Source organism: Panthera leo, chromosome A3 (assembly GCF_018350215.1).
Source record: "Panthera leo isolate Ple1 chromosome A3, P.leo_Ple1_pat1.1, whole genome shotgun sequence".
Classification (NCBI taxonomy): Eukaryota; Metazoa; Chordata; class Mammalia; order Carnivora; family Felidae; genus Panthera; species Panthera leo.
Window position 1 is genome coordinate 128,009,553 of NC_056681.1, and position 13,197 is coordinate 128,022,749.

The 13,197-nt window shown below is 49.3% G+C and overlaps 1 long non-coding RNA gene across 1 annotated transcript; it reads right to left on the reverse strand.

Annotated features, from left to right (window-relative positions):
* Positions 1–4,990: 4,990 nt before the first annotated feature.
* LOC122215160 lies at positions 4,991–12,700 on the reverse strand. Its single transcript, XR_006200268.1, has 3 exons — positions 12,613–12,700; positions 8,703–8,909; positions 4,991–5,173 (listed from the first exon to the last, which is right to left on the reverse strand). It is a non-coding gene; the product is annotated as an uncharacterized LOC122215160 (long non-coding RNA).
* Between the last annotated feature and the right edge of the window lie 497 nt (positions 12,701–13,197).

Genomic DNA, 13,197 nt, shown 5'->3' on the forward strand with positions numbered 1-13,197 from the left:
GGCTGTTACAAGGGGCCTCTCCCAGCATATAGAGGCTTCTCTCCAGGTCTTGCCTGAAGTCCTCTCCATCTTCAAGCACAAGGGCATGTCAAATTCTTCCCATGTTTCCAGTCTCTGACTTCTCCTTCCACTACTGGCCAGAGAAAACTCTTGGCTTTACAGGCTCTTGTGATTAGATTAGGCCCGCCTGAGTAACCTCCCTTTTGCCATATAACATAACGTAATCCCAGGACTAACACCATGGACGAAGGTCACTGGGCCGCTGTGAAGTTCTGCCCACCACACACTGTATACTCAATTTTGTATCCCTCTCTCCCCATCACACCAGAGGAACAGTGAGAGTTGATTATCACACTGGTCACTTATTGCTGGAAGTTGTTTGGGCTCTATCCTGTCTGGCCGATTGTTCACTATTTTGAATACAGCCCACGCTTTTTCTCTGCTGATGATTGTCTCTTCACACATTGAATGACTGCATAAGATTCCATTAAACAGATGCATCATAATCTATTCAATAATTTTGCTAACAAATAGTTACAATGTAAGAAGTTTTGATTGAGTCAGTAAGGATGACAAGCCATTGACACTGGGGAATAACCTGATCTGTTTCCTATTTTATAGAGATTACTCGGTCAGAAGTGGGAATGGTTGACAGAGGGAGGCAGGCAGCATCAGCAGAAAAAAAATTGGAGGGAGGGTCTTGCAGGGAATTCAGGTGGGAGAGTGTGAACCAACTCACATCTTCACTAAGAACTATACCCTTTCCATCACCCATCTATCCAGTGAACACTGAACACCTTGGCATTGTTCTAGGCCCCAAGGATACACAGCATAAAGCGCTCTGCCTGTTTTTAAGGAACTCACAGTGTAGTAAGAGAAACATGCACAGAACCCCAAAGCCAAGTTCTAGGTTCTCTGATGGTCTTTTGTACAGGATCCAGTGAGGCACAAAGGAGGAGGTGGCCAATTCTTCCAGTGGGCGCAGAGAGGGCAAGAAACGAGATGAAAGAAGAAAAGTCTTAAAAAGGAAAGTGTTAGGGGTTAAATTGTGCCCTCCCCCCATTCATATGTTAAGTTTTAGCCCCAGTGCCCCTGAATGTGACCTTATTTGGAGCTCGTGTCTTTATAGAGGGATTCACATTAAAATGAGGTCATTAAGGTGAGCCCTAATCCAATAATGATGAGTGTCCTTATAAAGAGAGTAAATTTGGATACAGACACACAGGAAGCACACCACATGAGCGTCACGGCACATGGATGGTGCTTCCAGGAGCACCAAAGATTGTCAGCAAGCCAGCTGGGAGAGAGGCCGGGAACAGACCCTCCCTAATGCCTCCGGAGGGAGCATGCTAACACCCAGACCTTAGACTTGAAGCATCCAGAATTGTGAGATAATACATCTCCGTTTACACTCTCCAGTTTGTGGAGTTATATTTCGGTGGCCCTAGGAAATGAATACAGTAAGTAGACATAGGAAAAAGCCATCCCAGGGAGACACCACGGCACAAAGCACGCTGGTGAGCTTGAGACACGAGGCACGGATATGGAAGCAGGAGCTGAGATGCACAGGGCGGTGGGGGGCTGGATCCCGGAGGGCCCTGCTTGTTGAGCCAAGGACATCGGGCTGCAACTGGAAGGTGACAGAGACACATGGAAGGGTTTCAGCTGGTAAATGCATAGGGCTTGGTCACCAGTGGCATGTGATGAGGTAGGCGGCACTTAAGATGCTCAGATTTCTGCTTATAGGCTATTCTAAGTGTTTCTAATTTCCAGAGGAGGTAAATGCAGGCCATCCGTCCAGACAAGTGAGGAGGCAGTTCTTCGTTTCCAGGAGCAGCAGTTCTGCTGGGTTACCGTGATAGCATCTGACCATCGGATTTCAGGCTGCCTCCTCTGATAACCACAGTTGTCCCTGTCCAGAAAAGGGAAGCTAAGACTATCATTGTCATATGCCCTCCACACCCCTTGAGAAGAAAGAAATCAGTGAGTGTTTCCACAATCACGACTGCCTTGGGAGCTGCCAGGAAATTCCAACAGGAAACTCCCATTTGGAAGTGTTTTGTTTTGATTAGAATGTGTTTATTCCCCTCCAAGGATGCGCTTTGGCCCTGGGACCGAGTCTGGCACTTGTACCTCACACAGACTCCAGGAGGACATCAGCCATCCTTGGGGGTAAGGGAAGTGGCCAGAGTGCTCCAGGCAGCATTCAAAGAGCACCCCCAGGCTGGCATCTGGAAAGACACCCTTGGGGAGCCAGGATAAGCCACTTCAAGAGGCACCAGAGGCCTCTCACTCTGCCCTAGGACTCCTGGGGCCCAGATGAGCTCAGTTCCTGAGCCACTGTTCCAAATCACCATTTGGCTTGGTATTTACTTTACAACAAAGGTCTAGGAGAAGGTGAATCCGCCTCAGCCCTTTGTTTAGAAAGCTCATGCTTAAGCTCTTCCCAAACCAGCTCCACCTCAGCTTCCAGACACCAGGAAGGCCGTGCCCATGGTCAGGACAGGGTTCAAACTGCAAGACCAGGGGTGCCTGGGTGGCCCAGTCGGTTAAGCGTCCGACTTCAGCTCAGGTCATGATCTCGCGGCTTGTGGGTTCGAGCCCCACGTCGGGCTCTGTGCTGACAGCTCAGAGCCTGAACCCTGCTTCAGATTCTGTGTCTCCCTCTCTCTGCCCCTCCCCCGCTCGTGCTCATGCTCTCTCTCTCTCTCTCTCAAAAATAAACATTAAAAAAAACTTTCTTAAACTGCAAGACCAAATCCCACCCCCACCCCCCCTTCCCAGCCACCCTAGTAGGGAAACCAACCAGGCCTCCACGCCCGCCAGCCATGCATTGTGCCATAGGGCGCCCCCCAGGATGGAGGTTCCCAGGGCTCGGGTCCAGGAATACCCTGCAGCCACCCCAGCACAAACAGCCCTCCTATCTGTTTGGGGGAGCTGTTGCTGTTGGCCTTCTACCGGGGCTGCAGCAGGAGTCTCACGCCCTGTCCTTCCCGAGGCCTTTACGTGCCTGCCTCCCAGGAAAGCCTAAGAGTCCAGAGCACAGCCTTGGGCTCCGAGTATGAAGACCAGGGTTAGAAATTCCAGTGCCCACTTTCCTCATGCTCCCAAGACCCCCGGTCAAATGTTGAGGGGATTCTAATCAGCCCTCCAGAGCACATCTGGGGATGGGGATCACCCATTCAGAAGGATCAAAGTCACAACCAGCACACCCTTCCTTCTCAATGTTCCAAGCGTTTTAAATGGTCTATGAGGCCCTGGAAGCAAGGGCCGCGGCCGCTCCAGTCTTTGCCGCTCACCTGGGCTGGGCTGCTGCAGGAGCCGGAAGAATGTGCGTGTCCCCGCTGAGGGTTATCTTCAATATTGTCACAGAGAAGGCTCAGTGATTGAATTCCAGGAGAAAGAAGCGAGTGACTCCCTCTCACCTGCTCCCATGCCCATCACCCAGCTTCCTGCTTGATGGGGCTGTCTTAAACACGAGTTTTATCATTAATCGTGGATGGTGAGGCCCCTGAAGTGACAGTTTGTTACCCATAGCTCCTAAGAGGAGGGGCCCGGCCCCTCCATACCACACAGAGCCACACGAGAAGCACCGGGGTCAGTTAGGAGACAGATGGAGAGAGGGGGGACATGTGGGCCAGAGACTTTATCATGAGAAGGAATGGGAGAGGCAGGGTAAATCGGCTTGGACTTGGCTAGGTTAGATCGTTCCAGTGGGCTCTGGGGCACAGGGGCTGCCCCTGGTTATCTGCTACCTGGCCCTGGGGTGATTAGGGCAGGTAGCTAGTGGCCTGGGAGCGTGAAAGCCTGAAAAAGGCTTTGGATTGGCTGGTTGACGTATGAAAGGCACACTCAGGGAGTCATTTACTATCTCTAGGAATTGGGACTCTCAGAAGGGCAGTCCTTCCACGGCCAGCAAGGCCCTAGATGTCAGAGCGTCAGAATAAAAAGACATGCTTAATACAAGAACTCACAGGACTGCCAGCAGCCTGGGCGACGGATGCCAGCAACCTTCCTGCAAAGGACACATAGCATCTGACAGCGGACAAAGAGGCTTGTGTGGGCTTGGCCTCCTGGGAGTCTCAAAGAAGTTTTGGTAGGTAGTTGGGGCAGAATTAACAATCCCCATTTACAGATGATTCAAAGTCCAGTGAATGATATGACTTGCTCAGGGTCATGCATAACAAGTGTAGATCTGGGCTTACACGCAGGTGTTCTTGGAAATGTTCATAGAGTCCTCTTTGAAGTACACCCCGCTGCCTTTCCAGGAGAAGAAGGATAACCAGGCAGTGTGGAGGCTGGACGATGATCTTGGCCTTAGACTTTTTTTTGGAAGGGGATAGAGGAAGACTGTCAGAAAACATCTGTTTTCCATTGGCTACACAGATAGCTACATCAATAGCTAAATAAGAATCTGTTTCATTGAATGAAGGTCATTAAGAAGCAATTAACACTTTAGTGACTTCATTTATCAACTTAATACTATCTCATGTTGTTTCTTGCTTTATAGTTCATTGAACTTCTCATGCACTGTGCCACTGATTCAATTCAATTGAATACTTATTTAGTGAGGTTTATCGTGTGCCAAGTTCTGTCCTAAGAGCTGGAGAAACACAGAAAATAAGACCCGACATCTGCCCTCAAGGGAGGGTGACACACACATTACAATATGGAGTGTTGTAAATACAATATTCAGTACAATAAAAGCGTGTGGACTAGGCATGGTGCACAGAGAAAAAAGGAATGATAAAGTCTTTGGGCAGTAAAATTCAGGGAAGTTCCTGCAGGAAATGACATCCAAGTTGATTTTCAGGGACAAGTAAGAATACACCAGATGGATACGAAAATATTCTCATTTCTGTCAATGGGAATAACATGTGCAAAGACTCAGAATAAATGGAATATTTGTCACTGAATGATTTTTATTGCTGTCAGCTGCAAGGAAAAGATTCAACTAAAGGTGGCTCAAAAAAAAAGTACAAAAATAAAGAAAACATTAAACTAATATGTATGTCACATAATGAGTAGTCCAGAGGGAGGGCAGTCCCAAGGCTGGTTAATTCAGCAGTTTAATGACATCACCGCACAGCCAGATTGCTTCTATCTTTCTCTCCTGCCATCCTCACAGATAGATGTTTATTCTCAGGCTTGTCTCCTCATGGTCACAACATGGCTGCAGAAGATCCAAACATCACAGTATCATATAACAACGTCAGAAGACCAGAAGGAAGCACATCCTTATCTTGTGCTCCCTGTTTAGAGTGAAGAAACCTTTCCAGAAGGCCCCTAGCAGAGTTCTTATTGGCTGGAATTACATCATATGGCCATCCCTTGATTTAAAAAAAATTATTAGTCAAGGAAATGGAATTAGCACTGTTGGTTCTTAGATTACTCATACTTCTCTTTCTAGGGGCGGTGGAAGGACCTCACTTCCCCTTCTGTACATGGCCTCTAATATCTGAACAAGTTGGGGTTCTGTACAGGGGAGACTGATGGGCCACAGCTACTGCTCTAAGACCTCGCTTAGGAGAGAGGTCACCTGGACTCTGGTGTTGATTCTAGCAGTCACTTGCTACGGACATTAGGCAATCACTTCCACTTCCTGAGCAGTTTTCTGTGCCTAAAACAGGGACCCTAACACATGGCTGAGTGTTTTGCTACATGAGCCAGGAGACAGAGAAACACAGAGAATACAACTGAGGCCAAGTCATAGCCAGAAGTTCACCCAACAGTCTATGGTTTGCCTTTCCTTGAGTGCTCTTCCATCGGCCGCACATTGTGGAAGGCACCAGGGCCCTTGTCCCTTCTAGAACTCTGTACTCCACTAGCATCTGATCGCGGCAGAGATGTTGGTACTCGACAAAGAGCCAAGTGTACCTCTAGATTTCCAACATCCCCCACAGTTAGGGTCGGAAACGTGACTGGGTTCCGGCCAGTGACACGTGGCCCAACCTTAACACCATTCTGAACAGCCTTCTTTTGACAGCTCTCTGGGAGGCCCCAGGTCTTAAACGGCATTGGGCAAGACGACCCACATCAGCCCATAACCCGATGCTTTGCCAGGTTGTGAGCAGGGTCAAATGAGTTCATTGGTATGACGGGTTCTGTAAACCAAGGAGTGTTATTTAAATGCGAGCAACTAATAGAATTAAGGGTAATAACAGTGTTAGTCACAGCAATGGTACTGGTGAAGGTGGAAGTAAGTGATGGTGGCCACTGGGTAGTTATTCTACAAGTTGCAGTTACAGGGGTGAAAGTAATTGAGGCAGGGGTGGAACCATGAGGGTGGCTACGGTGTAGTGGTGTTATGGTCACAGCAGCAATGGTGGTGAATATTTGGAAATAAGTTAAAATCTGTACCATCATGTTAATAGCAAGAACGGTGAGGAAAGTAGCAAAGCCTACTGACATCCTAAGCAGTGAGGGGAAAGCCAATATGGCAACGCCTGGGTCCTGCCCAGAGCTGTCCCTGCTTCTCCCATTCTTTGCTCTGGACACTTATTTTAAGCATTCATCCACCTGGATAGTCTGACCTTTGGAAACCCCGCCCCTTTCAAAAGAAACTGCTTGACTTAATTCACAATAAAGAAACATCTATAGATAATCAGCCTCTTGGAGCATTGGGGCTGCTATAACAGAATAATACCACAGACTAGGGGGCTTACAAACAACAAAAATTAATTTATCATCGTTCTGGAGGCTGGAAATCCAAGACCAGGAGACCAGCATGGCTGGGTTCTGGTGAAAGCCCTCTTCAGAGATGTAGATGGCCAACTCTGAGTTTGTTGCAACCTCAGCAGAAGGAGCAAGGGAACCTCCTTAATACGAGAACTAAGCCCATTCATGAGGGTGTTAACTTTACAGATAAAACTAGCAGTTATTTAACAGTAAAAATGGGCTTATTTGGGAATAGCAGAGAATCACAGTCCAGGATGTGCAAACAACCCCAAAACCATAGGCAAGTCAGGAGAAAAAAAGAGGAGACCCCACTTTACTGCCCTAAGAGGGCGTTGGGAGGGCTGCTGAAAACAAAAATTCTATTGGAGTAAACTGGGAGTTCCAAGTAAACTGGCTTATCATTGGCAGAATTCTGACTGTCTCTCATTGGCCGGGCTGTTGCTAGGGGAAGAGGAAACCTCCCTTCGTCCTACTGAGATGGTAAAGTAGTAGCTAAAGTAGCAACAGCTTGCAGGGTGCCTGTCTTCCAGCTGGGTGTGCAATTGGCCACGAGTGGTAGGGTGCAAGTGCTCCCCCTTCTGGCCTTCTGACTCCATTTTAAACACAATTTCCTTTTGTTAATTTTCAGAAGGCTCCGCCCTCATGACCTCGCTACCTCGCAAAGGCCCCACCTCTTAATATCATCACCTTGGGGGTTAGGATTTCAACATATGAATTTGGGGGGTGAGGAGAGAGACGTTACAGCAATCAGGCTTACCAAATTAAGTGTGTAATTCTAAACGAGTTGAATTGCAGCTGACTGTATGTTTTATAGACTTCCAATTAAACACTTATTGCATTCAATTTGGCTGCTTACATATTTTGGAGCAAATAAATTTTCCAGGCCTCAAACCTTTCTGTAGGCCCTGAAAAAGCTAATAGGCCCTGGGCACTGCACTTCTAGTAGCTAATGGTCAAGGCAACTCTGGCCCAGCAGGCTAGCCAACAAGGGAAGGAATGGATTCTTTCCACACCCTCCCCAGGCCTTGAACTTGATTGGCCTTGATCTGAGGAGGATCCCAGAAACATATGGCAACCAAAGAGAAGGCCAAATATGGGCCCATCTCTCCAATAACAAAGGCCCAGAAAGATATCACACACACACATACACACACCAGTCCTCCCCACACCCTGCCCTCTCCACCCACCACATACACACACACACACACACACACACACACACACACACACACACACATGCTCCTCTAGGTCCGGAGGTTGGGAGATCTGGCTCATGACTGTCATCACCTGTGACCAGCATGCCAGGGCCTCCTGGGACACGGGGGCATCAGGACCCAGCCCTAATGACTCAGTCATGCCAAAGCATTCCACAGCTCCATGGGCCATTGTGTCTTCCCTAAGAAACAACAATAATTACAGTTTTAAAGAGAAACAAAGAGAGAAGGATGACACGTGGCAACAAGAGGTCCTCTTCTCTGGCCTGAGCAGATGTTTCCATCAATGCCCCTCCGGGGAAGGGCCCCTGAGCCCGGGGGCCAGTTCCCAGATGGAGTCCTAAAGGTTTGGAGCAGCTTGGGAATGGCAATCTAAGGTGCTGGAGAATTCAAGTGAGGGTCTGGGAACCACAGTCCGCCTCAAGAAGTTGCCCAGGTCTTGGTAAAGGACCCTCAGAATCCACAGTCTTGTTAGACCTGGGGAGATTTTCTCATGCAAGAGGCAGCTGGCAACAGCAGCCAAAGCCCATTGAAATGGTCAGCACAGGCTCTCATCTTTGGCCCGGAAAGAGTAAAAGCGAAAGTTTTCCAATGGTTCCTGTTTCCTACAAGGCAGAATACAAACCCCTGAACGTGGCACTCTTGGGTGTCTATGATTCAGTACTTAGCCTTATAAAAGTTTTTCACTTTGGCTTTCCTATGGGTCAGGGGCTTCCTACTCACCCCTCTCCCTTTTCTCTTTTATCTTAAACTCCACCCCCCAACCCAAGCAATTGTTCCTCCCAGGTCCAGTCTTGCATCTGGGCTTACCCATTCCTCAAGGTCACCTCCTCCTTGAAGCCTACCATGATCTTCTTTTCTGCTGGGTCTTCTGCTGGGCCCCACTGCATTTTGTGTATCCTTACAGATTTACAACCATCTTGGTGAACTGCAGTTTTCTGTTTGTGTATCTGTCTCCATTACAAGTGTGTGAGTTCCTCCACACAATGGTGTTTTATTCATTGAAGCGTCCTTGCCCTGTAGTGAGTAAATATGTAAGAAATTGATGAAGAGTAAACATACTGATTTGCCAATGCTTGAAACCATAAACAAAGTATTGGGAGAATGAGTACAGGGGTGATCGACTTCAAGAAGAGACTCTATCTTGTGCCATCAAATCCCCTAAAGGCTCCCTGCATGAGAGGCTTTCTCCTGCCTCTGCTAGCGTTTCCCGTCTGAAGGGGAGTTAGAATTGGCCAAAATCCAGACCCCAATGACACCAACTGCTGGGAGTGTTGGGGAGCAGCAGGAACTCACATTCGTTGCTGGTGGGAACGCAGTAGGATGCATGGAAAACAGACTGTTTCTTACGGAACTAGATGTAATATCACCGTATGACCCAACAGTCACGCTCCTTGGTACTTACCCAAAGGAGCTGAAAACTTAGGTCCATACAAAAACCTTCAGAGGGATGTTTTTAGGAGCTGAAACTTAGGATGATCATGATATGTCAATGTAGGTTCATCAGTTGTAACAAACGCCCACTTGGGTGGGGGATGTTGATAATGGGGAGAGATGCAAAACTTGCCCCAAATTTGCCAGAACGTGGATGCAACCAAGAGGTCACGCAGTAGGCGAGTTGATAAATGAAGTGTGGTCCATTCAGACAATGGAATATTACTCCGCTAAAAAGAAAAGCGATCAAGCCATGGAAAGACAGGGAGGAAACGTAAATGCATATCACTAAGTGACAGAAGCCAATCCGTAAAGGCTGCGTCCTATGTGACTTCCAACTCTATGACATTCTGGAAAAAGCCAAATGATAGACAAGTGAAAAGATCAGGGCCTGCCAGGTTTTGATGGGGGCCGAGCAGAGGATTCTTAGACAGCGAAGCTACTCCGAGTGATGCTGGAATGATGATACATGTCAGTATATATTTGTCCAATCCTGCAGAATGCATGCACTGAGATGGAACCCTAGTGCAAACTAAAATGGGCTTTGGATGAAGCTGATGTGTGAGTGGAGGTTCATCAGTTGGGGCAAGAATAAGGGAGGCTTTGCCTGTGTGGGGGGCAGGGGATATGGGGGCAATCTCTGTACCTACCTCTCAATTTTGCTGTGAACCTAAAACCCCTCTTTAAAAAAAAACTTACCTTAAAAAAAAAGGAGAGGGGCTCTTCTCCACTGGAGAGGGACCCCCCTGCCCCTCGCACCCCCCATCAGGGCTGTGGAATGGCTTTGCAGTCCCCACTAATGCTAACCATGTGCAGCATGCGGGCGGGCATGCAGGCCACTTCATTACTTTGTGCTTAAGGAAATGCCTCCCAGCACTGCACTTGCCTTTTTAAATTTCACAACCACTAAATCCACTCCCAGCCTTTTTTTTTTTTTTTTATAGCTAACGAAAGTAATGTGGGGATCTGCAACAGAGAGACCCCTCCATGCAGCCGGCCTGTGAGTCACCTAGGGGCCAGCGGACCCACGGGAACCCAAGGCTGTCTCTCCAAGGAGACCTGGCCCCTTCGCCAGATCAGCTGAGCTGGGGTTAGGGACAAATTCTTTCCATAATTAAAGCCTGAGTCCTTTAGTAGAGGACAGGTTCTTTTTCTTTTTTTCTTTTTAATGTTTATTTATTTATTTATTTATTTATTTATTTATGAGAGAGAGCACAAGTCAGAGAGGGGCAGAGACGGAGACACAGAATCTGAAGTAGGCTCCAGGAGCACCCGGGTGGCTCAGTCAGTTAAGCGTCCAACTTTGGCTCAGGTCATGATCTCATGATTCATGGGTTCAAGCCCTGTAACAGTCTCTGTGCTGACAGCTCAGAACCTGGAGCCTGCTTCAGATTGTGTCTCCCTCTGTCTCTGCTCCTCTCCCACTCGTGCTCTGTCTCTCTCTCTCTCTCTCTCTCTCTCTTAAAAATAGATAAAAATTAAAAAAAAAAAATTTTTTTTTTTTTTGAAGCAGGTTCCAGGCTCTGAGCTGTCAGCCCAGAGCCCGACGCGGGGCTCAAACCCATGAACTGTGAGATCGTGACCTGAGCCAAAGTGGCATGCTTAATTCACTGAGCCACCCAGGTGCCCCAGTAGGTGACAGGTTCTTAAGAGCACTCCACCAGGGACCAAATCAGTGTGGGTTTAAATTCTACCTTTGTGAGCTGGGGCCAGTGACTTACCCCTTCAGGCCCCAGTACCACAGGCTGGCTTCTCCTCCGAGTTCTTGGGGGACTTTTTCCGTTATTTCATTTTATCTACCCTGGTGCCAAGCACAGCACCCCGTCCACAGTGAACCTGACCTGATGGATGGGCAGGGCATCAGGAAGTCAGAAGACCCGTTCTAACTGAAGACTGAACAATGTGAGTGATGTGGGCCCTGTTGCACGAGAAGAGCCCCAGCTCCCAGAGGTGTAGCCTGGGTTACCAAGGGCTGGAGGGTGGGCGGCTCAATGGGCTCAAAGCCAGGCGTGAAGATGAAATGAGAGTCCGGGAGTAGAAGGGCCCCGGGTCCATGAACTCTAGGCTCGAGGATGCAAAGTTGTGGAGGACAGAAGGGCCGCCTGCTAAAATCAAGCCACTTGGCTGTTCCTGTCTTCTGCAATGCACTCCATCAGCCCAGGCCCCCTTCACCTGTGTGAACACATGTGGGGATGTGGCTCCCATACATAGGATGACTTTGGATAACTTGCTGACCTCCATGAAGCTGAGTATGACAGCGACCAGGCTCTTTGCCAAAGGCTCGACCCTGGGTTATATTCTCTAATCCTCACGATAACCACCGCCTCCCCCCCCCTCCCCGAGTCGGGATGAAGATTCCTATTTTACATGTGAGGAGACTGACCCGTAGGGGCAAGGAGCGGAGCCAGCCTTTGAACCCAGGCTTTCTGGCTGACCCCATCACTCTGGCTCTCACCAGGTCATTTGTGGGCTTTTCCTCCTTTCCATCCCACGTGGAAGCCTACCTTCATAGGCACAGACTAAGTATCCTGGAAACCACCTTTTCAGAGCACTCCCAGTGGTTTGCATGAATGCCTTGCCTGAGAAATGGCATCAGCCCAGCCCGCCTGGTGCTGCAAGGTGGCCCAGGGCCTGGGTGCTGCCGAAAACCATCCACATGGGTCAGAGGGAGCGATGCTGATCCAGCCCCCCAGCGGCCTGAGCAAGAAGGCTGGCTTGTAGCTGTTGTTTTCAGGGCTGGCATTCTATAAACCACAGAGATTCCTTTGGTGAATGGAAAAGTAGAGGCAGCTTGCAGGTACTTACCCCCGCTCGCCTAGACCAAAGGATCAATGCTGCTAAGTGCTCAGCTTTCCTTTTTTTTTTTTTTTTTTTTTAAGTTTATTTGATTTTGAGAGACCGGGAGCATGAGCAGGGGAGGGGCAAAGAAAGAGGGAGGGAGAGAGAATCCCAAGCAGGCTCTGCACTGTCATCTCAGAGCCGGATGCAGGGCTCGAACTCACAAACCATGAGATCATGACCGGAGCCAAAAGCAAGAGTCGGAGGCTTAGCTGACTGAACCACCCAGGCGCCCCTAAGTGCGCGGCTTTCCAACCTTTGTGCCGCCACTGCCCCCTCCCACAGCTCCGGCTCCATCCCAGCCACTGGCTTGGATCTAGAGACCAAAGGTCTGCACCAGCCTCCAACGAGGGCTCTCCTCCCGCACCCTCTCACTCCACAAAAACTCACTGAGCTGACCCTGTGCCCAATACTGAGGATCCAGAGGTGAGTCAGCCATGGTTCCTACCTCAAAGGAGGCCAGTGTCAAGGGCCAGTGGGCTGGAGTGCAAGCTAATGAATGAAACAGTCTGTCTGTCCAGCTTCTCTCTGTACCCCTGCAGCCTCTCTGGGATGGAAGTTAAAGAGGTTGTACTAGATGAGGAGAATAAAGGCACAAAGGGAATAAAGGCATAAAGGGAAGCCAGGCTTAGGCGATTTAGAAAACTGAGGCCGGGAGAAGCTTCATGCCCGCCCAAGGTCACCCACCGGGGAAATGGCGCATTTGGAACGAGGGCCACTCTCTGCAGAATGAGAAGGGGGGAGGGGGACGCTGGCCATGGCTGTCATCTCCAAGAGACTACTTGGCTGGCCATCACCTGGACCCTTTAAGGCTCCCATCCTGAAGGCCACCACACTGGAGCTGTCCACTTCTAGAAGGCCTGCTCGCCTACAGTGGCATAAAAGGGAGGCTCCCAGATGCCAAGCATCAGCCGATGCTCCTGCTCAACGACCATGTGGGTCCCAGCCCACAAACAGTGCCGCCCTTAGACCCGGAGGAGCAGGTCAGTGCCCTGGGCCCAGGCTCTAGAGAACCGTCCCCCTCCCCACCACC